Raw genomic sequence first — 26889 nt, 5'->3', positions numbered from 1 at the left:
CGTGTGAAATCAACCCAGTAACGTCGGCATCGCCTGTGAGCTTAAAACAAATCAACACACTCGTCCTGTGCAGGAAACACAACAGAGACAGAGGAATCAGCCCTGAGCTGCTCCTGTGCTCGACAACCGAGTGTTGTGTAGTTTCCCTGACCAACTCTCTTCTTCCCTGAGTAGAACACAATCACACAAAGATCAGGTCAGATTCAGAGTTTCTGTGGCTGCGATTGATTCGACATTGAGCTGCAGTTTAAAAAGAGAGAAATCGTTAGGCAGGATCTTGATTTGGCCGAGATCGACCGACACCCTTTGACCGAGGAAGAGTCTGAAACAAGCTGAATGAGTGTTTTTCACTGAGACAGAGTTTTTTGTAGAAGAAGGACTTTGGGTTTAAATCCTCACACATTGAGATAAAGTGTCTTCACAGGATGAATCTAGGATAAAGAGAAAATGTACTATGAGCAGAGTAGAGGTTAAGAATAGATATATATATTTTTTGTCAAATATTTTGTCAAATATTTATGCATGTGAAGAAGTTAATATCTTGTGCACAAAAGATAAAATATGTTATTAGTTGTATGGCAAAAACAAAATTCAAATATGTTTTTGCTGAATACTTTTTTAATGAACTTAATATTTCTTTTAATTTATTTTTAATTCCCCCGCCCTCTCTTCTGTCCTTGTCGAAACCTTTACATGAAGAAAGTCTTTAGAAAAATAAGGATAGTCATCACACAATAATAGTGAAATAATCTCATGTTCTATATATTTTATGAGTTGTGGAAAAACTACCATGAATGATTTGTTTGCTCTTAATTATTTCCCAGACAAAGAAATGTAAATGTGATCTTTGTTTTTGAGTGAATTACCTCAAAGACACTTCAATGAATAGACGTTGTTAAAGTCTAATAAAATAAATCTAAATAATCTAAAATAATACACAGTGATTATACTACCTTGGGAGTGGTAATGTCTACTTTAACATAGTAAATCAGTTGTATTTCACTGGGATTATTGCATTTTTTATATAATGCATAATTTTCCATATAGCGGAATAGTAAGATCATATTTATATAAACAACAAAGACCAATTCTCAAAACATCAAAGAGTCAGGATGTATTGAGTTGATACAATATTTATTTGAGTGGTTAAATAGGATCTGAGGAATAAATCATCAGATTCCAGTTGTTCTTGTGAATGTTAAAACAACACAGAGGTTTTTGAAAACAGCTGTTTCGTGTTTCACCTGCAGAACTCACTCTTTATCGCTCACTGAAAGTGTGTCGCAGCCGTGAAATGAAGATCTCACACACTGTCACACCAAGAGATATAAAGTACAAAGCCTGTGTTTTAATCATAGTAGGTGATGAAACGCCGAAGCTGTTCCCGGCTGTGGCTGCTGAGCGGCTGCCAGCGGCGGCGTCATCACAGGTGGCGTTCACAGCGGCGGGAGACAGAGGAGTGATTGAGGTTCAGGAGCAAAGTGGATGAAGTGGACAGAGCTGAGAGGCGCAGGAGAAGATCTAGATTCAGTGTTGGTCTCAAAGGTTTTTGACTGAAGTGACTTGAATGTGCTTCTCTTCAGCTACATTAGAGGTAGAAATATAAATATAAAAAAATTAAGCCTTAATGTCTCATAACCAAACACTTCCATATTTTGCTTTTGAGGAAATTTGGAGCCAGAGACTATGCAGAAGTGGAGCTATGCTACAGAGATCTCCCCAGAACCCCCTCGACCAATCACGAGTCAGAATCAGCCGTCAATCATCTCGTTTCACACTGTTTTTATGTCCTCAAATAACTAATTAAATCAGAGACATGAAAACTTGAAGAGACAAACATCAACTACCTAAATTGAAGTAAACGTGTACTTGATGGGACACGTCCCATTTGCTAACATGGAGGAGGTAGGGTGTATTACCTATACTGCAGTATCCTTTACTACTACTACAATGGAAACGGTACTTTGATGTATAAAAGTAAAAGTATGAAATACAGTAGCATGTCCCCTGCTAGTATATATGAATAGAAATATTATGAATTTCAAATGTTTTCAACTGTTTTGTAGGTAATATTAATATGTTTTTTATTAAACAATGAACCAAACTTGAAGGAAATTTTACTTGCAGCTTACTTTCTTTAGTTTTATTTACCAGGAAGCTTCATCTTATAAAAAGCTCTTCACGTGATTAGCAAGAAAAGAACATTGAGTTGTGAAGTAACAAGTAACTATGGAGTAAACCTTAGTATTTGTCTCTGAAATGTAGTGGAGCTGAATAAGCAGCCAGAAAGAAAAAGACTCAAGTGAACTCATCTTGAATTTGTGCCTGAGTGCAGATTAAATTATTCATCAGATCGACATTAGCTCTTAAAAAAAACGCAGCCACAGCCGAGGTCCGGACGCACTGAGCTCCGACATCAGTCATGTGGCGAGAAAGTTAAACGGACGATAAAATGATGTTCAAAGGGAAAAGCATTTCTCATTGCATCATAAAACGTGACGCAGGGATCTGGTGTGTGAGGGGTACGGTGGCCTGGATGCTCAATGCTTTGCAACCTAATGAAAACACATGCACACCGAGAAAAGGAAATTAAAACAATGAAATAAGTGCACCAGGACACAACACAACACAACAACTGCTGTAAATAATACACAACTGTGTTTCCAGGGGACACAGAATGTGAGGAATCCAGCAGGTTTATCATCAAATACATTTTGTGACCTAATAAAATCACTACCTGAACACCGAGCGTTTCCCAACTGGCTTCATCACTTTTCCCTTTTGTCCCCTGGAATCACATTTCTTCATCAGCGCTGCTTCCAGTTGTCAAATTGATGTTGTTGAATGTTTTCCTAATTTGCTCGTGTTGTCTTAATGTTTTCTCAAGTCGTACAGTGTCGAGCTCTCCGGGCCTCTGTAGAAAAACACTGTATTTTCTGAATCCTGTTTCTTCCTCTGTGGTTTTTATTTAAAGCCGTGAAGCAGCTGTGGAGACAGATGGAGGCAAGATTAAAATTTAAATGATGATGCATGTGACAGAGGATAGAAAGTCAGTAAAAAGCAGTTCCACACTGAGGCATAAAGATGCTGCTTTGCTCTGCTTTTTCTTTTAATAGAGGCCTTTTAGTATTTCCATCACATTGTTGCCTTTCCCTGCAGAGTCATACCTGCTGCTCAGGTTTTCACATTTTAACTGATTCTACAAACGTGACAGACATGAGAGCAGATGTAACCGATTTGAATACATTAATTGTGAACGTGCGAACACACGCGGGACGATCCAGTCGAGACGCAGGAACACACACTTTAAAAACTAATTGCAAAGAAGCTCATGATCTTTGGCTATTTTGGCACCTGATAATTTAAACGAACATGGAGGACGACTGCCAGAATCATCAAAACTGTTCCCAAAGCTCAAAAAGTTGATCTTCAATTTTATATTGAGGCAGGGGCTGTCGGCCGCCATGTTTCTGTTCTAAACCCAACTACAGGACGTCCTCACTTGTCTGATCCCTGCTCCTTTCATCCTACATCAGCCTGACGCCATTTATTTATTCTCAAACTATTTGATAAGAGTGCACAGAGCAGTATCCAGCAGTAAGACATGATCGCAAAGGAGCATTTCTTCCCCACGTGCACAAGAACCAGGTGAGATGAGATCGAACTCGTCTTTCCCTACGAGCATCCAACAGCTCCTGTGATTGGTCACACCAGTCCACAGTCCCTCTGATCTTCTAGCCCCCTTCCCTCTCATTTTCTATATCGACTGTAAACATGGTGGATGATATAACCCCTGTTTACTTGTGTTAAGGGCCTAATGGAGGGTGTGGCCTCGATGTTTGCCTCCTTTAGTGTGTGTGTATCATCCACATGTGACCTGACGAAAAAAACAAAAAAACTGACTTCAATATCGATCATCAACTTCTGTCTCTTAGTTTGAATCCTCGCCTGAAGCAAAACGGCTGAAGGACCAGTTTTATTTCCGTGCAGGGACTTCAGTGAACGTGTGAATCTCCGGAGCACAAAGCAGATGTGAACATTCCAGCACATGATCCACGATGTGTTCGATAAAAAAAATACTTCATCAAGACATTAAAACACGATGAATTGAGTCTGTGTAAATTAATCAACGTGTTTTTTGTAAATAATAATAATCATATGATATTTCTCTCAAGCCTCTTTATGGTCCACTCTCACTCTCACTCTCACTCTCGTCTGCAGGATAGAAAAACAAACAAACAGGCAAATCCACACAGGCTATTTTGGCCGTCAGCCGCTCTCGAAGCCGTAATCCTCAGTGATTGAACTGTGACATCCGAGCTCAAGCTTTTCAGAAGACAGTGCTGAGCTCCGTCTCTCATTTAACTGCTGCTCATTCCTCAGCTCCCCCCCCCCTCGGACCAACACAACAATAACACATTTGTTTGTTATCTGCCGAAGTTGCCTGGATTCTCTTTGGAAGTGAGGAAGTGGATTTATGAAAACGTTCCCCCGGAAACACGAGCGAGTGCGACATCTGTTCCGCTCTGCGACGTTAATGACGACTTGTAAAACAGCCACTCCTCGTCCTCCACTCTGATTGGCCGAGCTGGAGCCGCCGTTAAACACCCAATAAACGCACACCTGTGACCGCATAAATGTTAATTTAAATGTTAATGCACCAAAGACATTTTCAGCGTGATTGGAGCTAAAGTGCCCGATGGAAGGATTTGCTTGTTTCAGAGGAATAAGAAAAGAGATTAATACACTGAGCGTTTGTGTTTTGGTGAAAAGGAAATAACTGCCAGCGTGGAGCGAGGCTTCACATCTCCAGCTTCCATCACTCCGGGCCTCGTCCGCACAGAGACACAGTTTTATGGTTCCTGCCTTTTTCATTCTCCCCCTCTCGGTGAAATGAATGTGATCTGGACGTCAGGAGCTCAAACAATCATTACACGAGTCCACAAAGTCGGTCGTCCTCCGTCTGTGCCGCCGCGTCGCAAAGTGTCGGCTGTTGACATTACTGATTAGAGGTTTCACTCTCTGGACTCGTGGCTGTGGGGGAGAGCCGCGCTGCACCAGCTCCTCCTCAATTACATCAAAACACAGTGCAGAGGAGGAGAGCAGGGGGGGGGAGAGAGAGCGGAGGAGCAGAAAATTAAAGAATAAGCCACGAGAGGCCACAGTGATTTCAGAAGAAAAGTCTTTGTCTTCTTAAAATCCCGTTAGCTGATTTAACATCAGCGTAAAATGACCTGTCAAGTGGCTTATTGCTGCTTTTACTGCTCCTACAGCAGCTCAATGAAAACTGCGGCATTATAAATCTGAATCTGCACATCGTCCTGTGAATAAATATCAGCGTAGTTAATGTTCAGTAATGGCACAGTGGTGATAGACAGAGGTGAGGAGCCGCGGCAGCAGCAGCGCGATGCAGTGAAGTACTGCATTAGAAATCAGAGGAATGTGCCCCCCCCACCCCCCCTCCCCCAACCCGACATGAAAAGCACAGACATATACAGTCAAAGGTCTGACAGTGAAATTGCAAAGTGCATAGTCAGAGTGTGGAGGCTGAGCCGCTGGATCAAAGTGTGTATTTACCTTCAACTGCGGTGACCTGGCTCACATGTCGGCGCACGCCAACAAGGTTTCCACTGTCAAGGAAGTTTTCGTTTCAAATCAAAAGGTTAAACTCGCATGACTCCATAAAGTCGCTCCCCTCCTCCTCCTCCTCCTCCTCCTCCTCCAGGGGACTCGCTCTCTAGCTTTCATCAGGGATGCTCGACCTCCTCAAAGAGAATCATCCTGTTAACTGGGATTGTTGAAAGAACGTGAACTGGTGGCGGCCCTCTGATAACCTCCACCAGGGAGGTGATGATTTCAGCCTGGGTCTGGGGGTTGATTTGTTTGTTTGTCAGAAGGATTACAAGAAAACTACTCAGTGGATTTCAATGATAGTTGGTGCACGGATCAGACAAGAGCCAAGATAAAATCCCAGTGAATTTAGTCATGGATTTTGACAGTCTCACTAATTTCCCATGCATGGAATAATTCAAGGATCTTAAAGGGAAATATATCACTTCTATGGAGCAGATATCTACGAGTATGTGCTGTTTGGTGCAGCTTGATTTAATTTCAGGGGGCAAATGAAGATGCGAGCGCTGCTGAGTAACATTCCAGAGTTTGTCTGTGAGCAGGATTACCCCCCAAAAAACGACTGACTCCATTAGCATGAAAGTTTGTGCATCCTTGAGGCACAACACTGAGACGAAGACATTACATTACGGAGCGGATGCAAATAAACTGGTCTCCAAGCTCTGTTCTAGTTATGTCCGCCAAGGTGGTTCTGTTTATGTTTATGTTTTAGACTGGATTATGCAAAGACTACTGGTTGGAAAAACCATGTAACTTGGTATGGATCCGGATGAATCCAGGAAATCTTGTTTCACTTTCTCTGCAGCATTTGCAGCCGAATTCATTATGATGGTAGTGGGACCATGGAGACTCAAGAGTGACAGACAAGTTATCCCTGACAGAGAAAACTTGTGGGTAAGAACACCTCTGCATCTGAATATAAAGTGGGACAAATTAGAATAAGGCGGCACAACAGTTAAGATAATCAGCAGGAAACATGGCGAGGTAAAGCCTTTGTAGAAGTTTGTGTTCATGCCACTGTTTCTTTTTGCAGAGGAGGACATAATACATAATAAATTCATTATATGATCGTCAAGGAAGCAAAATTCCAAAGATCTTATGATTCTAGACAAATTACGACTGAATCGACATGAAAAGCACTTTAAGTTTTACACATGATTCAACACAATAACCGATAAGGCTCGGTCAATAATGGAAATGCAGCCCTGCGTGAATTCAGTCCATTGGTCTGAACTTTCAAAGTTCAGCCTCTCTGCTCGAAAAGCCCTGGAAACCACCACAGAGCAACATACAAAGAGAAGCAAAGAGCACGACTGTGTTCTGCAGACGATCCACAGAAAGAGACGTCACTGCAGCGGCCGCATTGACAAATGATCTTCTGCAAACCGCAGAGCAAAAATAGCAACAGTGCACCAGCAGCACAAGAGGAAACAACAGAGAGGAGAATGTCAGTGGTTAACGTGATGATCTTCTGATGACGGAGGGTTTTACAACGTGATCAAAAAGCTGCTTAATGGATCTGATGATGAGATTATTTCATCAAAGCCGACGGTTTTAATTTCTCTGTTAAATTAACACTGTTCTGACAACACAGTGATCAATGACGGGGGGGGGGAGCGGCTCAGTCATTTCTTAGTTCTAATTTAATGAAACGAGGTGGAAAATGGTGCCATCTGGGACGAGGACGATCTTCATCCGTCTCTGATCTGCTTCACTTTGTTCGCAACTTTCCAACAAGTTCTGAAAAACCACACCAATAAAACAACTGACGTTAACAGAAATGATTTTAAAAGAATGAGTCACGGTGCTAAGTAAGTATTTTGTCTGTGTGTGTGAGCAGGGGCGGACTGGCCATCGGGAATACCGGGGACATCCCCGGTGGGCCGATGGCCGAAAATATAAATCCAACGGCCCATCACTATGATGTACCGGCCCACGCCCATCATCGCATCAGCCCTACAATGGTTGAAACAGCGGCACAAGCGTAATTTTCTCCAAGAGCTATACCTATCTATTCGCACTGACTGCTTTTATACTGCTACTCGCAATCGGTCTTCACACTCATGGTGACTATTTTTCGATTTTTTTTTAAGTGTCTTTTAATATGTGTTTTACAGACTTCGGAAGTCCAAAGTAAGAAAAGATCTCCACCTTATTAATAAACACCTCTAAATTGGTTCTTACACAGCCGAAGTGTAGAGAATTTGGATTTGCATACATACACGCAACGCGGCACCCAGTTATACGCATGCGCACAACCCATGAGGCCCAGCTCTTCGTTGCCTTCGTTGTTTTGGAGAGTGCGAGAGCATGCCGTCGGCACCAAAACGAAAAGGTGGAGCTGAAAAGCTAAGAGATAAAAAGAAAAAATGTCTGGAGAAAGGTGCCTCAAAACATTTAAAAATATCAAATTTCTTTGGAAAACCACCGACTGGTGACAGTGAAAAGGTAAGATAACCCTAACCCCATAGACCGTTATGATCTGGTAAAATAAGCAAGCTGGTGTTGTTGTCAACATCTAGATTATCTATTTTAACATGTTAGCCGTAGTCACTGGCTTACAATTGATGAGCAAGCTATCCATGGTGGTAGTTGTAAATAGGACAATCTTATAATTTCTATTAACCTGTGACAAATAAGTTAACCAGCTAGTTTGTTATGCTAAAATCTAAAATTATAAATAATGTTTATATGTTATCTAGATTGTTAATATGTTATGTAGAGGCGTTGACTTGGCCAAGTATAGCATGCATTTCACAACATATTAAACAAAATGTTAATATGTTATCTAGATTGATGATTCAGCTGCTGGAAGCAGCAGCCAGGGGCATGAGAGCCAAGATAAGAGCCAGGCATGTGTCCATCCAGGCAAATTGGTGGATCCAAATTTTATTAAAAAACAAACATACATATATGATGTAATTTCTTTGTAATCATCCAAAATAATGTTAAGTGTATGGGTATTTTTCCCAGAAGGCCACTGACTGTTTGATACGCGCGATCCATTGAGTGGGCAACGCGGCTACTTAGTGGGCCGCGCGCCGTGTATTGAGTGGGCCGGTCTGACAGAAACTCCCGGGCCACTTTTTTCCCCCAGTCCGCCCCTGTGTGTGAGTGTGTGTGTGTGTGGGGGGGGGGGGTACTTATTTGTCTTGCCTCTTCAGGTCTAGAAGACGTGATGGAGACCAAAGCCCGGTACTAATGAGGCAAAGCATAATTTCTGAAGTCCTGGTGAAGATGTGAATTAGTTGAGTTGGTTGTGGTTAGGAGTTAGCTTTTAGCTTAGCTGTCCACAATGAATGGAAAACAACTTAAAGAACTAATAAGGACAGTATCACAAACTTGGTGTTTGTGTTTAACATCGAGGAATAAAGATGAACGACGTGTCTCCACTTCCTCCGAACGTTGAAATCTTGCTACATTAGAGCCAAAGTCTGGGGGGTGGAGCCGCAGTATTGATGTCTCACAGGTACACACTCTCGACCAATCACGAGTAGGTCTCAGCTGTCAATCACCCTGTTTTGTTATTATCAAATAACTAATTTAAACCAACTCAAATGGCAGCAACATTCTTTAGGAAACATTTATCTTGTGTGGGACTTGTTATTTTGGTTCATGTCCCATCTGCTAACGTGGAGGAGGCGGGGTTTGACCTATACTGCAGTCAGCCACCAGGTGGCGTTTGAGGCAATTAGGCTTCACTTAAAGTGAGCTGTCATGTCCTCCATCTTTATATAGTGTTTAGTGTGTGTGTGTGTGTGTGGGTAACCCAAATATTCACTAGAGCAACAAATGTATATCAATCCGCAGACGAACACATTCCCAATCTAAAGGGAAATTTCTCCTGTTTGACTAACAACTGATATAAACTTCAACAACTAGATGTTTCAGGAACTGAGCCTTTATTTAAAATATATATATATATATATTAGAAAACGTTTTAATATTTTTGCAGGGAAAGTTAACTTTTATTTTTATTTTCCTGTTCGTTGACTCTGTGTTTAATTCTGGTTACGACCAAGAACTTGTGAAGTGTTGACGAGTGTGGAGAAAAAAGAAACAAGATTTATTTGGTACTTTGCAGCAGCCAACACGCTTCAGCCAATCAGAGCCGAGAGCTGCAACTAACCACTACATCAGAGAGGGTTAATGGCACGAGGAAGATGGAGGGACGGGGTACTACGAGGCATGAAGAGGAGAAGACGTTCGATTCAGTGGAGCTGGGGGGGAGGGGGAGGCAGGAGGAGAGAGGGATGACAAGAAGGAGGAGAAGAAGAAGAGGAGGGAGCTGTTGAAATAGATGGAAAGAAGGAGGGAAGAGGAAAGAGAGGAGGAGAAGGAGGAGGAGGAGGAGGAGGAGGAGGAGGAGGAGGAGGAGGAGGAGGAGGAGGAGGAGGAGGAGGAGGAGGAGTGTGAGATGTTCTGCTGTCTCCACCAGCAGATGCTGAGGGGTCCAGCAACACACTCTGCCAGTCCACTGCCTGATAAATAGCTTTACACATACACACACACACACACACACGCACACACACACACTTACACACACGCACACACACACAAAACTAAATAAATAGCTTTATACTCAGCAACAGCCAAAGTGGGTCAGACATCAAAGTAGCCACTCGAAAAGCTGCTGGAGCTGTCGACACACACAAACACACACGTCAGCCGCACACACACACACATACACTTGCTTACTCCAAATTGCTACTTGAACCGTCTGCACGCTCGCACATAAACACACATTTGGACACACACTCGTGCTTTACTCCAAATTGCCACAGTCCTCTTCTCTCTTTCCCCACTCGCTCTTCTTCTGCTTCTTTCTCTTCTCCTCACACACACAACCTCTTGCGTCTGGTAAATTGCGGCGAGCGGGTGCCGCGGCCGACCAAATTACAGCAATCAGGAAGTCTGAGTGCTGAGGGCCAACGGCTGCCGGCCACTTTAGATAGATACACACACACTCACGTCACACACCTTCAGCTGCAAGGACAGTGTCCTTACGCCCAGGGAAGGTCAACAGGAGGTGTGAGAGCAGGAGGTGCGCAGTCCACACTTCCATATTTCTTTTATCAGATATATATATGAATCAAAAGAGGACGGTGGTCGTGAGGATCTGCAGCTGAACTGATGGTTTAATGCTCTTGTTGCTCATTAGTTGTGATTCAAAGCAGATTTATCGTCAAGTTAAGCTTCACAACAGCAGAAAGAAACTCCACAGCTGAACAAACCTGAACTTCTACAGAATCAGATGAGTTCATCAGGAGCTGGAGAACAAACAGAGCTACAAAGTGAACAACTTCCTCCACTTTAATAAGTTATGAAGGCGATGATAAGTCAAGGCTGCACTTGTTTTAAGTGTTTGTCTTGGAAACAGCTTTAAAGTGAATATTAATTTACTCACTTTGTACAAAGGTACATTGTTTTTTCAATGGTTTAACTACATTTCTCTTTAAATCTTTATCAGGTGTCTAATCTTATCTATTTTCTCTTTAAATTTGTCTTATATCTTTAATTTACTGGCAACTGCACTAAAATCCTTGTAAAGATCTACTTACTGAATAAAAGAACAATTGAAAAACGTTCTTGTTTACAACTGCTACAACTTATAATTAGATTTTACAATCTGCACTTTCCTTTCCTGATTAACTAATTTATTGAGAATTTCTCTTTTTACCTTGAAATTATTATGATTCAATTACGATGTAATCATCCAAATATCTGACAGCTCATTAAATCATTTCAGCTGTTTAATCTTGTTTGAATCAAATTGGGAAGAAAAAGCAACAAACAAAAACTCATGTTTCAATATTGGTAATTAATACCTGCTATTTTTGATTACCCTTATTATTTTCATTACTATTATTACTGGGACTAAACTGAATAGTCTGATATCCAGATCAAACAGAGCTGCTGTAAAGAAAACACGTGATCAGAATGTAAAATAAAATGTTGTGTTAGAAATCTATCTTCTTTAAAAAGTACAACCATTGGTTTAAATTGTGTCTTGTAACATCAAAGTGTTATTAACTCTCAGTGTTTGTCCAGTTTGTTGGAGAAAGAGTTTATTCAGCCATGAATCTGAAGATCTCTGCTGTTTACACGATATCAGCAAACCACCACTACAAAGTGACTTTATTAAAAAACTGCAAAACACTTTAACTTTCCTCAACTGCATCACTTTAATCTTGGAAATATGAGTGTCCACGATTAACTGTGCAGCTCAAACCTGACTCACAAACATAAATATCCACTTATCCTCAACTAACCCTCAGTTTTTACTCCGTTCTCCTTCCAGCACATTTAAGAAGTCGTGTTTTTATTGAGGTGGAACTTTGTGTCGAGTCTTTTAATGCGTGTGCGACACGTTTCTGGATCCGGCCTGTGCGAGCGGAGGCCTCACACAACACCAGCAGTAATTTATTGTCGCAGACAGCCTGTGTTTTCCCTGTCAGGAGCTTGGTAATGGGAGCCAGTGGAAGACTGAGGGAAACATTGTGTAGCTCTCAGCGCTGTGGGAATGTGCTGTTCTTTTTCTGTCACCTCCTCAAACAGCCTGGCTTCCCCTCCGCAGCCCAGGACACCTCCTCAGGATCAGGAGTCGAACCCCCGTTCGCCCGGCTGACAGCCGCACACCGCCGCTGCCTCGGGGTTATTCAAATCAAGAGCATGGATTTGTTTGCTTGGAAATCGTATTTCCAGTGAGATGCTGGTGGGAGGCTAGGTGGGAGGACTGGTATGTGGGAAAAAGAACCAAATAATAAAACTGAATCTTACATCCGAGGATTTTCAAAACCGTAATGAATGAGATTCAAGATTTATGTCAAGTACGACACATTCATTAATTATTTAAACTTATGAATGAAGATAAGGTGAAGAAGCCGAGTAGAGACTAAACTCCAGGTCATCCCCTACAGATTGAAACAGTAAAATGAACTTTAAGAGTGAACTGACATCAGGTCTGACCAAGTGTTTGTATAAATCAGTCATCATTTGTAGTTTTTTTACAGCGTGTTAATATCTGTATATTTAAAAAAGAACTACAACACACAGAAACAGCATGCTCAATAGTTTTCCTACAAAAAAAACTACTTATTTTAAAGCACAACAGAACTAGTGTTAAGTGAACATAATTAAGATCGACCCTAAATGTATTCAAGAGCTATTATGTATTATTTTAACGTATCTGGGTTTGTTTGTTATGTGTTGCAGACCATGGCTGTTGACCGAATATATATTCAGATCCGAGATTCAGATCCAGATGTTCCTGCTAAGCCACTAAGAGACCAATTATGAATTCAAACCAAATGTTTCAGCTCTCAAATATTTTTCTTTCTATGTCTCTATCTGCTTGAGAGGCTGAGAAATTAAAGGTTTTGCAAACGCAGGTAATTCTGTCTGTTCTTAATGTGTTAAACTTATTTACTCAATTCCTTTCTCCCACAGTGTTGAATATTTGTGTTTACTTAAGGTCTGGTGTGATCAGCCGTTTCTTCCTCCGCTGGGTGTGTGGTCTCAGAAGTGCAGAAACATTCGCTCCTTATCAAAAATAATTGTCCTCCACTCTCACGGCTTCGGAATCAGCCCCAGCCACAGTCCAGCTTACGGGGGGGGCCCACCGGGCGCTGGAGTCGCACTGAGGCGTGAACACACCGAGTGACAAGTCAATGAAGAAAACGGCTGAAATAATGACTCGGGTGAAGAGGCGGCTTCACTCCACCAGTCGTGGAGTTTCATTACTGCGAGGAGCAGAAGATTTGGACAAACTGGTTCAAAGCTGCATCGTTTCCTGTTGGAACTGTGAGAGCTTTAAAAACTTCATGTATTTTGATTTAGGTTTTTTAATGTTTTCAGTTTGTTGCTTCTCTGACTGAACCCAGAGATTTCGGGGGGGGGGGGGCAATTTGAAGACAGTTCATATCTGCATTAGCCGACCTGTGGCTACAGAGCAGCTGCTGCTTCGTTTCAACTGGAGCCTTTAAGGCAGCGTTGTGAACCTTCTCTAATGCAGAAGGTTTGTTTACTCCACTCGTCTGTAGCTCCAGAATAAAACCACTCTCGTCTCTTTCGACCTCTAAAGCTTCATTAACCAGCTCTCGCTTCAGTGGAAGTTTATGTTCTATCTTCTCGTGTGTGTGAGAGGAAAATCACAAACCTGCTGCTGCCCCCCCCCCCCCCCCCCCCCCCGTGTGACTGCAGCCAAACCCCGACATTACAGCCCTGCAGTATAAGTATCAGCCACACAGCTGTTGCATTGTTGTATCATACATTAGACTGAGCGGGGTGTTTGTGTTGTCGTGTCTGACCCCTGTAGAAGTGCTCCCCTGCTGTGTTCCTGCTATCGAGGCCGCAACGGCACAATTTCACTTTGCTTCACTCCGCGTGTGCACAACCTCACATCACCCAGCGCTTGCTTCACTGTTCCACTTCACTGCCTCGGGAATTATGCATAATTCTACGTACATCTTACAACTTGGTCGAGAAGTTTATGCAGCTTTGTGCGTTCGTCAGCGGGATTCGGAAAAAAACGGACACAGCCTCACTCAACAACCCACTGGACCCCCGTGTACATCCTCCGTTATCAGGCTATACATCCTGCTCATATCATCGCTGAGCAAATGTATAATTCCTCTAAATTATTTAGGTGTAATTCTATATATATAGGGAACCCATCATTATATCCTATGGATTCTGTTTGATTTGATCGACTCTGTGAACCATCTTCTGCTCCTGTACTGTCCACAATGAATTCAGATTCTAGTCGTAAAGTTTTCCTCCAAACAAATCGGTCGACTCTTCTGTTGCCGCTCCATCTGTCTCCTCCCTTCCTCCTCTCCTCCTCTCCTCCTCTCCTCCTCTCCTCCTCTCCTCCTCTCCTCGCCGTCTGTCGCCTCAAACCCTGACCCACATTGTCCCCCGTGTTCTGATGACGACAATATGGAGGAAGTTGAAGTGTTGTGATTGTTGCACAGATGTATTTCTCATGCGGTTGTGCATCTCCTCAAAGTGCAGAGTCTCCTCCTCCTCCTCCTCCTCCTCCTCCTCCTCGTTTCTGTGCCGATAGAAATCAGTCGCTAATGAGCCGTGAAATTCTTTTATTCCTTATTGCGGTTTTATAATTTCCCTTCTGCCACGTGTCTCTGCTGTTTGTCTGTTTTGTTTTTCAGAAAGCATTTTGCAGACATTCTCTTAATTGTGCAGTTTAGCTCAGACTGGTGTGATGTGGGCTTTGTTCAGATCACGACCTTCTGTGTTTGGACAAAATGCCCGTTTCCTTTTAGTAACCAAGTTAAATTCAATAACAACGATTACTGGAGAATGATGTTTGTCAACCGATGGGGAAATTCTGCATGTGATGTTTTTCCTGCTGTAAAGAAAACAATTATTGTTCAATCTACCAATTATTTTCTCAATTACTCCTTTTGTCAATGAAAAACTGACAGAAATAACTGGGTCAGGCTGGTTTTTCAGTTCAGAAACAGTTGAGTGTTTTGTATGACATAGAAAAAAGGTTTTGTTTCCTCTTGCATTTGTTAGTTTGCATGTTTATGCAAAAACTACTGAACAGTTTCCGTAAACTTGTTGGACGGATGATTTACGGTCGAGGGAAGAACTCGTTACCAGGAGGCGGATCCAGAATGTTTTTTCCCGTGTCTTTGTCATTTTGAGACGTTTTCCAACATTTCTCAGATATTTCATGGAATTTTATGGAAAAATCAAATCAGGCCTGACCTTTATAAATGTGTCCAAAAAGGTTAAGATCCAAATAAAAATCTGGATCTGGTTCATTTAAATGTGGTTTCATAAAGGCTAGATGGTGAACATCCTTTGAATATACACCATCTAGTGCATTTTTATTGTATATATACACATTAGCTAACTATCATGTACGATTAGGACAAATAGGAACTGGTAAATTGATGTATTAATATTATTAATATAATTGGTTTACGATGGTGGATGAGGTCATATATATATATTATACTGTATATATATGTATTCAGACATGTTTCACTCTGCTCAATCTGGATCTTTTATTTTCAATGTTCTCTCCACACATGAAAATCCAGATAAACTATGATTGTTCTCAACAATCCAAACAGGAACCCACCAGAAAGCTTCTGCAGCAACTGGCTGTGTTACACAAATCGCCTCCACAACAGTCGCTGTGGGAGAAATCCATCAAAGAAGCGGCAGCAGAGTAAACTCCTCCACTGACAGTCGCCTCGGCAGCAACAACACTGCCACACGACAACTTGTGTTCTGAGTGAAGCTCACTTTTCTTTACAAGACAAACAAAGAGCAGAAGACGCTCTCATGTGCTGCTGCAAAAAAACCTTCAAGCTACAAGCAACAAGTTCGCTCTGGAAGTTCGTCACAAACTTTCCTGGAGAAGGAAAAGTGGGAGAAACAAGTCGGTTGAATCAGATTTGTCTGTTCGATATGAATATTTAACAATTTGTTCCTTGTTTCACTTTGGATAGCAAGCAACATGTCCAAGCCACTAACATGAAGGAGGGAGAAACTGCCATACTGCAGTCAGCCACCAGGGGACAATCATAATGCCTTATCTTAGCCGGCTCTACTCTTAACGCTTGCTAACAATATTTACAACATTTTCAGCTCACAGTAGATTTCAAACATCCAGAGATGAAGCCAAAGTGTCTCAACGGCCCCCTGGAGGCAGGGTGCAGTATTGTCCACAGATCCCACCTCCTCCAGTTAGTGGCTGGGACATGGACCAATCTAAGAAGTCAAAGTATAAACATAAAATCGTTCTTTCTCCCGTTTTCAGAGCAAACTATGATTTGGCTTGGTCCTCGTGTGAGGTTGATTGTGCTGAGTGAATTCTTGCTGACTTGCCAACAACAGGCTGGAAATGTGACAACATTTTTCTGCTGACAGTAGATTTCAAACAGCCAGAGACTCTTTCATATCAAATTGTTCCCTCAGACTCACACTGGGTCCAGCTGCCTGTGCACAAACATCTTTCACCAAGTATTGGGACCAATATATATATAAAAGCATCTGCACCAAAAAAAAATGATTTTCAGTCGACTACGGGGAGAGAATACGAATTATTGACTTTCAGGGAGCAGAGCCTGAAAATGCCAGTTTAAAATCAATTTCCTCTTAAAGTCGTGTTTCTGCGTTGACACGAATATCAGACCAAATTATGAAAAGGTTAAAAACATAAAAGACGGAGTTGTGATGGACGGATTTACGAAGAGTGAAATCTGATTCTTTTGCTTATCTGAATTCCAGCTACAGCAGGAAAACGTGTTGCACCATCTCCTGGTGTCAACTGTGCTGTGAAGAGACAGGAAATGATAAGTTTGCAATGCAGGCGGATGAGGAATATGCAGCGTTCTGTGCATGTGCTTGAATTTGCAGGGTGAAATATCACAACACACACATACACACACACACACACAGAGAGTGGCGGCACATCAGATCTTCTGCCTCGCATGCACCAAACCAGTGCTCTTTCCATGGCAACCCTATCAGTGGCTGTTTGGCAGCCGTGTACCGACCGAATGACAAACCAACAATGCTGATTCCATCATACTTCCACTGAGATGACTTTCATCCCGTGCGTCTGTCCACCAAGATATGTCGGAGTCAGGATAGAGCCGAGCATCTCCACCCAGAATGCTAAGTGGGCCTGAGGGACAGAGGAACTGGTCTGGATCTCACACACTAAACACACTTTCTCTTCCTCCAGCAGGACAGAAACGAGACGATATAGAAGAGGAAGAAGAGTTCACGTCTTTTACAGATGAAGGTTTGAGATGCAGGGAAAGAAAATGCACCTAAAACGTCTCTGATGATCGATTAGTCGTCGTTTTGCGTTTATTTTCCATTGAACACAGAAGAGTAAGAAACAGGTTGAGAGACTCAGTATGTGATGTCACCGACTGGGAATCGAACCAGCAACCTGCTGCATGAGGCCAATGAGGCCATGTGATATGAAGCCAGATTGTGCATTCATCCAAGCAGAAAAATGTGTTATATAATTTCCATCATGTACTTTTTACCCTATAAATAAGCAGTTGACTTCAATGTCTTACTGTGTGACTATTAATTATCATTTTCTTTTCATACCTGCTCAGTTTTTCCCTGTAAATATGTAGAGACAGAATCTAAAACACAAATCAGTTCAGAGGCAGAAATTCTGTATCTTTAACTTTTCTACTTGTTTTTTGACAGTTCGAGTTTCTACAGTCGCGGAACATTTTACATGTTAAACCATTGACGAGCTCATTAAATACATTTTTAATAGATTTAATAATGAAGCAGTAACTAAAAATGAAACTCGTAGAGTAAATGCATTGATCAAAATGAATCAGTAAAATATTAGTCTGTAATTCATTTAACCTTAAAGGTGATAACTTCTGCATGATGAGTAATTTAACAAGGACTTTTTTCAAAGGCTGCGACTAACAGTTAATTTTTATTCAAACTATTTTGTTGAACAAGAAAAAAAAACTTCCCAAGGTCCCAAAGTTGATTTTTTTAATTGCTTGTTTTTAACTGAGTGACACTTTAACACAAAAACTATTTTTACTATCAAGTATGATACAAACAATCCTCGTGTTTGAGGAGCTGGGAAATAAATGAAGCCACTAGACGGTAGAACAGTTACTGAGCCTTCACATGCTCTTCTGAATGTTTGATTACCAAAACTGTTGAATGCATATTTGAATGATAATAATGACATATAAATAATTTAAAGCGTTTACACGTTAATCATTAAAACATCTGTTCTGGCTAAAAAGTGTTTTGAGTAGTTCATATTAAAAGCTGCTCTTTAGAGAGTAAACACATCAGATCAGGATCAAGGCTCCATCTTCCATTCTCTTGTTAAACAAGCTTTACAGCCCGACTAGTTTATTTTATTACAAAAGTCCAAAGGCACGTTTCTGTAATCTGAATAATGGACATGTTATTATTTCTGTTTACTCCAACATCCGCTGCGGCTCGAGTCCTTAAAAAGACACAACTGATCCTGAGAGCTAATGAGCCGACTCGTCAAACTGCTGCAGATCCTTGACCCTCAGCTGAGGTTTCGTCACAACTGGAGTGTGGACCGGCCTGAAATCGACCACTCAGCTCTGACTTACTGTAACTCCCGGGCCTCCGCTGTGTCTGACAATCACAGCAGCAGCTCATTAGCAGAGAAGCTGCTGATGTGAAACAACAGCCAGACCGGCCTGTTGACTGGTCGGTGGGAGACGAGCACTGAGACGTGAATCGTTAAAACTCCAGCGAACGGAGGAGGAGACTTCACAGATGTGCTCCTCTCGTTGTTCGCCAGGTAATTACACCTTAGAAAACTGTGGAGGAGTGAAGAGCTGCTGCTTTTTAATGAAACAAGAAAACATGACACACGTATGTCCCACAGAGTTACACACAGGCACTTCTTTAATGGTTTTAACAGATTTGGTAGATTTCCAATGAGCGTTTTTTAAAGTGATGGAAACAATCCGGCTCCGACCTAAACCAGCTCCACCTGTGAGGAAATGAGAGGAAAAACCTTCTCATAGAAAATAAACTGATGTGAAAACCAGATCTGCAATCTCTGATCCTGCAGCCGTGCACAGCTTTGTAATTTCTTACTATCACTTCTCTTATTTAGTGTATTTATGTGCATTTTGTATTTTTATTGTAACATATTGTGACCTTTTTAGATTTGAAAAGCTGAACCAAGGATTGCAAATATACGTTAGCTACAAATCCTACATGTTTTATTAAGTTCCTGCAACATTTGACATTCTGTCTCTGCGTTGTACCAGTCAAACAAACAAAAAATCAATACACGCATATAAACGGTTTTAATATCATGTGACCAAACCCCCACATGCATAATTAAAAAATACACGTCTCGATGAAATGCTCTTTGTTTGTTTGCTCAACCTCTTGGATTCATAACAAGCACCTGAGCGCTGTTAATCCTGTGCTGTGCATGACCGCGCTAAAAGAGCCGAGTTATTGAACGTGTTATTTGTGGTGAAAGGTGAACTGAGCGGATCAGTTCTGCTGAGCTGAGCAGCGTCGACCTGCACAACACAACGTGCACTTTGTTTTCTTAACAGCCACCATCTTACGGATCCTGGTGTTGTTCAATGATCTTTGCATCTTCTGCACGCTGATCGGTTTCATACCTTTTCAACTTTCTGTTATTCATGCACATTAAAGAAAATCCACTACATCGATTTACATCCAGCTCTGTTGCACCAGTTTGAATCTGCTCTGATTTGATCCCTGCAGGTCTCATTGACAGGCAGATGTAAAGAGCTGAGTCACAGATGCTCAATAAAATCAATAATGATCTCCACCCACTGCAATCACTGCTCTCACTAATGACAGCGGCTGTTTGTCAAATCATCTCACACACACACGGCACAAAGCTTCAGACACTCAGATAACCAGAGGGAGAATTTATCATTTAGTCGAAACGGTCGTCAAGAGTTGTTACGGATGCTGATGTCAGAATAAAGATAATCAGGTCATCAATAATAAATAAAAATTCAACCTCATGTATATTACAGTGTCACCTTTTATACACACAAGAATGATTTACAGGTTAAAATAAAAAATTAAGACAAACAATAACAATTCTTTTTCTGTGGGATATCAAGGAAAAACGGTTTTTAAATTAACACCGTTATCACCGTAAAATGCATAGTTGAGTTTTAACGATAAAGAGACTAGAGAGATTTTAAGATTCTAATTTTTAAATGCATTTTAAAATTTAGAATATCAGTCACTAGTGCAAATTCCTCCACAATTCATTGGGTCGTTAATTGACTCTATCACATCCTGTTAATATAACGTTAATATAAGTCAGGAAATTGACTTAATTGACAGTTTAGAATTAAACAATGAAAGGCCGATTATATATACTTATTATATCTATATTTCTAAATTCTTAAACCATGTCTAAATTAATAATAATTTCTATTTAACTCCTGTGACCGCACTGCTTTTTTTTCTTGTGGGATTAAAACTAATAACTTCAGCTGTGATTCTTCTTCCCCCCCCCCCCACGTTAATGCGTCTTTCCCCAAAGTCCTGCTCTGACGCTCCCCATGTGGAGGAGGTGACTCCACGGCTGATTCAAAATGAAGAAAAGTTAATTGTTTTTTTTTCAGTTAAAAGCTTTTCTCCTTCGTCTCTCGGTCGAGAACCTCCGCCATGTTTTTCTCTACAAATTCTTTGGCGCCGCGGCCATTTGGCTCGTCTGACAGCCAAATGCTGCCATGGCAACAGCGAGGGTTCAAATCCCACCTCTTCCTCTCCTCGTCCTCCCATCGCCTCCCCTCCTTCTTTTCTCCTCTCGATCCAATCTTCTTTCCCAGTGAAACCATTAAATTATCAATCCACAGCCCTTAAGGGTTCATATCTCCACCTCATCTCGTCCACTCACCCTCTCCCTCCCTCTCTGTCAATATTTACAGAGTTTCTCATAGACTCTCCTAGGTAATAGTGTCTTATTCCCAAAGCTCTGCGCGGTGCAAACATGCACGCACACACAAACACACACACAAACACACACACACACACACACACACACACACACAGACACACACGCAGGCAGGGTAAAATGGCCATTCAGTCTAAATGAGTGCTATTCAACTAAATGTCCCTGTTGACTGCGACAACTGCCTTCCGCTACACGTGTGTGTGTGTGTGTGTGTGTGTGTGTGTGTGTGTGTGTGTGTGTGTGTGTGTGTGTGTGTGTGTGTGTGTGTGTGTGTGTGTGTGTAGAGCTTCAATCTTCACTCATGTACATGTGCTTGTTCAAATAGATGCATGATTGTTCTCGCTTGTGGGTGTGTGTGTGTGTGTGAGTGTGTGTGGTTGTGTATGCGTGTGTGTGTTGGTGTGTGCGTGTGTGTGTGTGTTTGTGTGTGTGTGTGTGTGTCTGTGTGTGTGTGTGTGTGTGTGTGTGAGTCACACTGACAGCTAACTGTCCCTTCAGGTAATCTCATGGTTGAGAAGAGAGCGAGAGAGAGAGAGAGAGAGAGAGAGAGAGAGAGGTAGGAGTAGGAAAAATAAATTATCTGAATAAAGAAAGAGACCTTCCTGCTTCAGTAATGTAAAATATAAGATGACAATAAATATGTGTGTGCTCATAGAGGCGGCAACACACTGTTCTATCTGTGGTGACATTCACCTCTGAGCTCGTCTTTCTTTCACTGCTCATTTCCACTGTTTGTTAGTGATTCTGTTCATTTCCTCTTTCTCTTAATAGTATTGTCACGTTTCAGCAAAAGGTCAAATCTCACCTCTTTATTGACTTATTATGAAAGGATAAGGTTTGACTATGTTCAGTTTGAAGTGGAGATGTTGAGACATTAGAGGAGGGAAAGATCATGGTCTGGTACTTTGAGAATAAACTTGTTTCAAGTCAAAACAACAATAGACCTCAAATTCAGTTTGACTTCTCTGTAAAAAAATCACATCACACCTGAATCATAACACAAAACATAAAACAAAGACACTTCCATCGCACACTAGCGATGCACAGATCTGCTCAGATCCTAATCCACACCTATGCTTGACTGATCCACCCATCACCCCCCCCCGGAGGATGTATTTTCATCCCCTCGCCTCAATGATGCGCCCGGCTGCGCAGAATGAGTGCTGGCTTGCAGAAATGCACAAGACTCTCTTTGTGGCTTTGTATCGAGATGATTTACAGGAGCTTTTATTTTGAAAAGTTGTGAACCTGGCTGTGCAGATTTCTTAACAGACTGTGGGACACAGGTTGAGATCGAGTGTCTTAGTGACTTTGATGTCTCTGTGTCTTCAACATCTACAAAAAAACTCCAACTCCAACTTTTCTGAACCACATGAACTTCTTTCTTCTAAACTAATCCTGAAACGACAAGCAGCTGCCCCCCCCCCCCCAAAAAAAAAACTTTCAGCAGCGATGTGTCCGATTGCTTTTGACCTTTCACAGTTTGGGCACAATGTATTAAAAAGCCTTTATCTCACTCACGGCTCTGTCAACCCTGATGTGAAGCCGCCTGAATAAGAGCTGAAACTTAAAGTAGTTCACGTTATTGTATTTCAAATGGAAACACAGAGGCTGAAAATAAGAATAAAATGTGTAGCTGCTCTGAACTCACAGACATACGATGAACGAAACAAAAACAAACCTAGAGAGCAAAGCTAGCGCATATGTTTAAGTGCAGACACACACACACACACACACAGACACACACGTTGAGCCACAGCAGTCATGTGTGGAGGAGTAATGGTGGAGAGAAGCGAGTGAAAATGATATCTCAAGATGTTAAATATTTAAATCCTCAATAGTTTCACAGCTGGTGCCGGCAGATAGAGAAATCAAACATGCAATATGGCGTGGGCCGGCTCCCACACACACCGAGATAAAGATTCATCTATATATACTTAATACAGTAGAGGAAATTACAGGATGTTTGCATCAGCAGACTTTAATGAATATTTATGGCTATTAGGAAAAGATGGTGACCTATGGGGGGAAAGAGCACTCGACACCGAGTTCTCCAAGCAGCTGGTGAAACCTTGTGTCCACAAGTAAACAATGTGCAACTCGGAAATGTTTATTAAGCAGATTCATGGGAAATTAAAAACTTATCTTACGTGACCAGAATTAATTTGTCGTTGCACTACTTTACTTTTTTTCTTTTCCCAACTCTAATCTCTTCATGTTTCCTTTATTTTCTCATTTTCAATTTTTCTATTACAGTTTCTGTTGAGCCGCACTAATGTGATTCTCAAATCACTGGTGCCTGTGAGCGAATGATTGTTCAGACCAGTACCAAGCGAACGCAGACGGTCGGATGGGCAACAAGTCAACCGAGCATCAGCACGTCTGTGTCCATATTAAAAAATGGCAGATGACAATTATCGTACAAGTGGCTGAAACTGAGGCAGCTGTCAAACACGACAGGACCGAGGTAATTTCTTCCGGCCGCGCAGGACACGACAGGACTCTCCTGCCAGCTGCATGATGGGCTGCATGATGGCCTCACTGAGAGAAGCCTCCCAGTTAATTACATAAGATATTCTGAAACCTCTTTGATGTGATGTTGTGACACGGCTGGAGTCTCTTTTTTTTTCCCGGGGCAGCAGGTAGCTGCGAGTCTGCAGCAGCAGCAGCAGCATGACCAGTCAAATCTGCATTAATTAAATGAGCTGCTGCTCTGCTGCCGCCTGCCCTGCCAGCAACAAAACAGCTGATGAGCAGAACCTGATCATGGATCAATGCTCAGGCGTCTCTGTGGAGAGGCAGGAGCTGGGGCCGGGCCTCGACTAAGCCACAAGTTAATTCCAGTTTCACGACTGATCAGTTTGACGGCGCCACAAAGACGGGAAAGACGGAGTCAAGGGCACGAGCAGATGTGGCCGGTGCACGTTCAGATTAAAGAGCCACTCCGCTACATGGAGGAGGAGGAGCTGGAGGAAAAGCTTTGCTGCACTGACCCCTGTTGGTGGAACCGTGTAAAGCTGTTATCACACACAAGACCGCGTCCAGCTGTGATGGAGAATCGTAAAAGCATCTTCGAGGTCTCATGTCACTTAATTTTTCACTTAAAAGGAAAGGTTCGGCTCAAACATGTAGATAATGTTAATGTTATTACTTGAAAAGGTTCACGTGTTTAAATTTCCTCAAACTGTCCAATGCTGCAGCTCCTCTTTTCAGCCTCTGTCTGAAACATTTGATTTGAATTCCTGTCTCTTTAAGACTATGAAATAAAGGAACCTGTCTTGTCTGTCTTTTCTAGTAATCGTGGTAAATGTCTTGGGAGTGAAAGACCTTCCGGGAAAAACTCCAGTGTTGCATCATCTTTAACAGGTTTCGTGGTTGAGTGTTGGTTTCTGACGAACTGCAGCACAATGGTTTGTTAGTTTGGGAAATTATCCCAACCATTAGTGACCAACCCGTCCCGTAATGGAAACCATTAAAAACCACGGCTCATAGATATGGGTCAAACCATTAGGTTGGAGTCAAAAACCCACAGGAAACATTAAGCAGTGTCTCCAACGTCCCATCAAGGTTTGATTTTATGATTTGTAATATTTCTACATCTGTGGAAATAACAAAGGTTCATAAAATGGTTCCTTGTGTTTTCTTCTGTCAGCGTAAATACACCAAAGAGTTAATTACAGCGCGACAGAATAACTCCTGGAACACGGTGACATTTACCAGAGGAGCAGAGGTTGACTTCTTCATTTGATTTGTTAATGAGATGATGATGGAAATAGGTTCCGTGTACATTCACCCACACATGAATATTAAATGAATGCTTTGTTATGACAGAATTTGGTTTCAGAAACGCACTGAACCTCCTGAAAAAATCCAGAGATCAAATGTCTGAGTCAGTGTCTGAGGACGTTCTCCGGAGTTTCTCCCCCCCGTTACAACTCGAGTGAGCCCATGTGAGAATACAGCAGATGATCCGCTAGGATTAACCGCAAGGCTGAAATTAATTGATTCAGTTAATAACGCATCAGCCAATTACCTTTCATCTCAAGCTTAATCATCTTCCATAGCAACCATGACGACCTTTTACAAATGCTTTGAACCAGTGGCTGTAGTTCACTAATCTGTGACAGGGTGCTTTAAGACGGTGCAAGTGCTTCTGGGAAATGTGAGATGTGCACATTGATTTAATGGCGACCAACTCCCACTAACACCATGTTGACTTTGATGTTAAAGGGGTTTGGGAGTACCTCAGCACCCTAGTGGCAAAGGGCTGTTACTGCAAGGCAATAGAGTTGACTTAACAAATAAATTAAAGATTATGCCAGTAGGCCAAACACTTCTTATTCAATATTCTTCTTATAATATTTGATTTCAGAACATTTACTTATTTTCTGTGTAAACAAATTTCAGATTTCTTGGTTTCTCCTCAGGTTTGTCGTCTGTTGTCAAGGAAATAAATTCTAAAACTAGTATAAAATATTTTTGGCAATTCAAATTAATACAAAAATCATGTACATGGTTACAACTAGGTAACGGCTCCCAGTTAAACAACTGATATTGAAAAGCAGTAAATAACTTCTTGCAGAACCATCGTGGACATTAGTACATTCATCCACCTCATTCATTCTGACCCTGCATGTAATATAATCTATAACCTCTTGAAAGCAGGGATCTCAGATTTATGCCCCAGTTCAGACTGGATGATTTATCTGGGGGGAGATGGGATGGTTTTAACATCCTCAGCTCGGGTCAGGGATTTTATTCCCATCTGAAAAGCGTATGTGGGTAATCTTTTCTCCCACAGCCCGGCAATAATTCTAATTACCTATAGTGTTGATCAGGGAACTTGCACCTGTGATTGAAATCCCTTCCTTAACCATGTCCTTCAGATCTGAAGTGAATCTCTGGAGTTCTGCCGTCTACAGGTGCTGCTCGTCCGTTTACGTTTTCCTCTTTAAAATCAGATCAGTGCAGGGGCGTGCACAGACATTCGGAGGGAGCTGTTGCTCAAAGCTGAGAAAAGGGGGAACCCACTACCCACCCACATGTGTTTTTAAAGTAATATAGTTTTTTTTGATATAATGTAAATACAGTATAAAATACAAAATCAAAGAACAGGCAGACAAAGATTACTCTGTTTATAGTTCAGATTTTATTTCATCAACAGGCTCTCCAACGCTCTGAACCTTGAGATGTCATGGGTTAGCCCTCAAAAGATAATATCTTTATTACATTATGTTAAAGATCAAACTATGCAAAGGTAAAATTTCCTTCATGTGCTGTAATGTTTATTCAGGCCGACGCTCTGGTCCAGTTGCTTACGCCAGTTGCTTACATCACCTACACTCAGGGAGCAGGAGGAGACGCCATGACACATGAAGCTACGAGGCTACAGCGATCCTAACTACTGTGGAGAAATATCTCAAACACACACACACACACACACACACACACACACACACACACAGAATTAACTCACATAATTCACATGTGCACGTACTGTACACACACACACACACACTCAGCTAATCCCTACCCCTCGTGCACACACACTTACACACACACTTGACTCATTCTCTATTCCAGTCGCTCGCCGTCTGGAACTTATCGATGGCTGATCAATACTACCGGATCGATTGGCCCCATCACCATGGCAACCACCATTTAGCCCACTATCTAGGGCTATTCATTATAAAAGCCATTAAGCCATATGTGTGTGTGTGAGAGAGAGAGAGAGAGAGAGAGTTATTGCTACCATTAGTGGAGAGAGA

The sequence above is a fragment of the Platichthys flesus genome, chromosome 12 (assembly GCF_949316205.1).
Source record: "Platichthys flesus chromosome 12, fPlaFle2.1, whole genome shotgun sequence".
NCBI classification, from domain to species: Eukaryota; Metazoa; Chordata; class Actinopteri; order Pleuronectiformes; family Pleuronectidae; genus Platichthys; species Platichthys flesus.
This window is presented reverse-complemented; position numbering follows the sequence as displayed.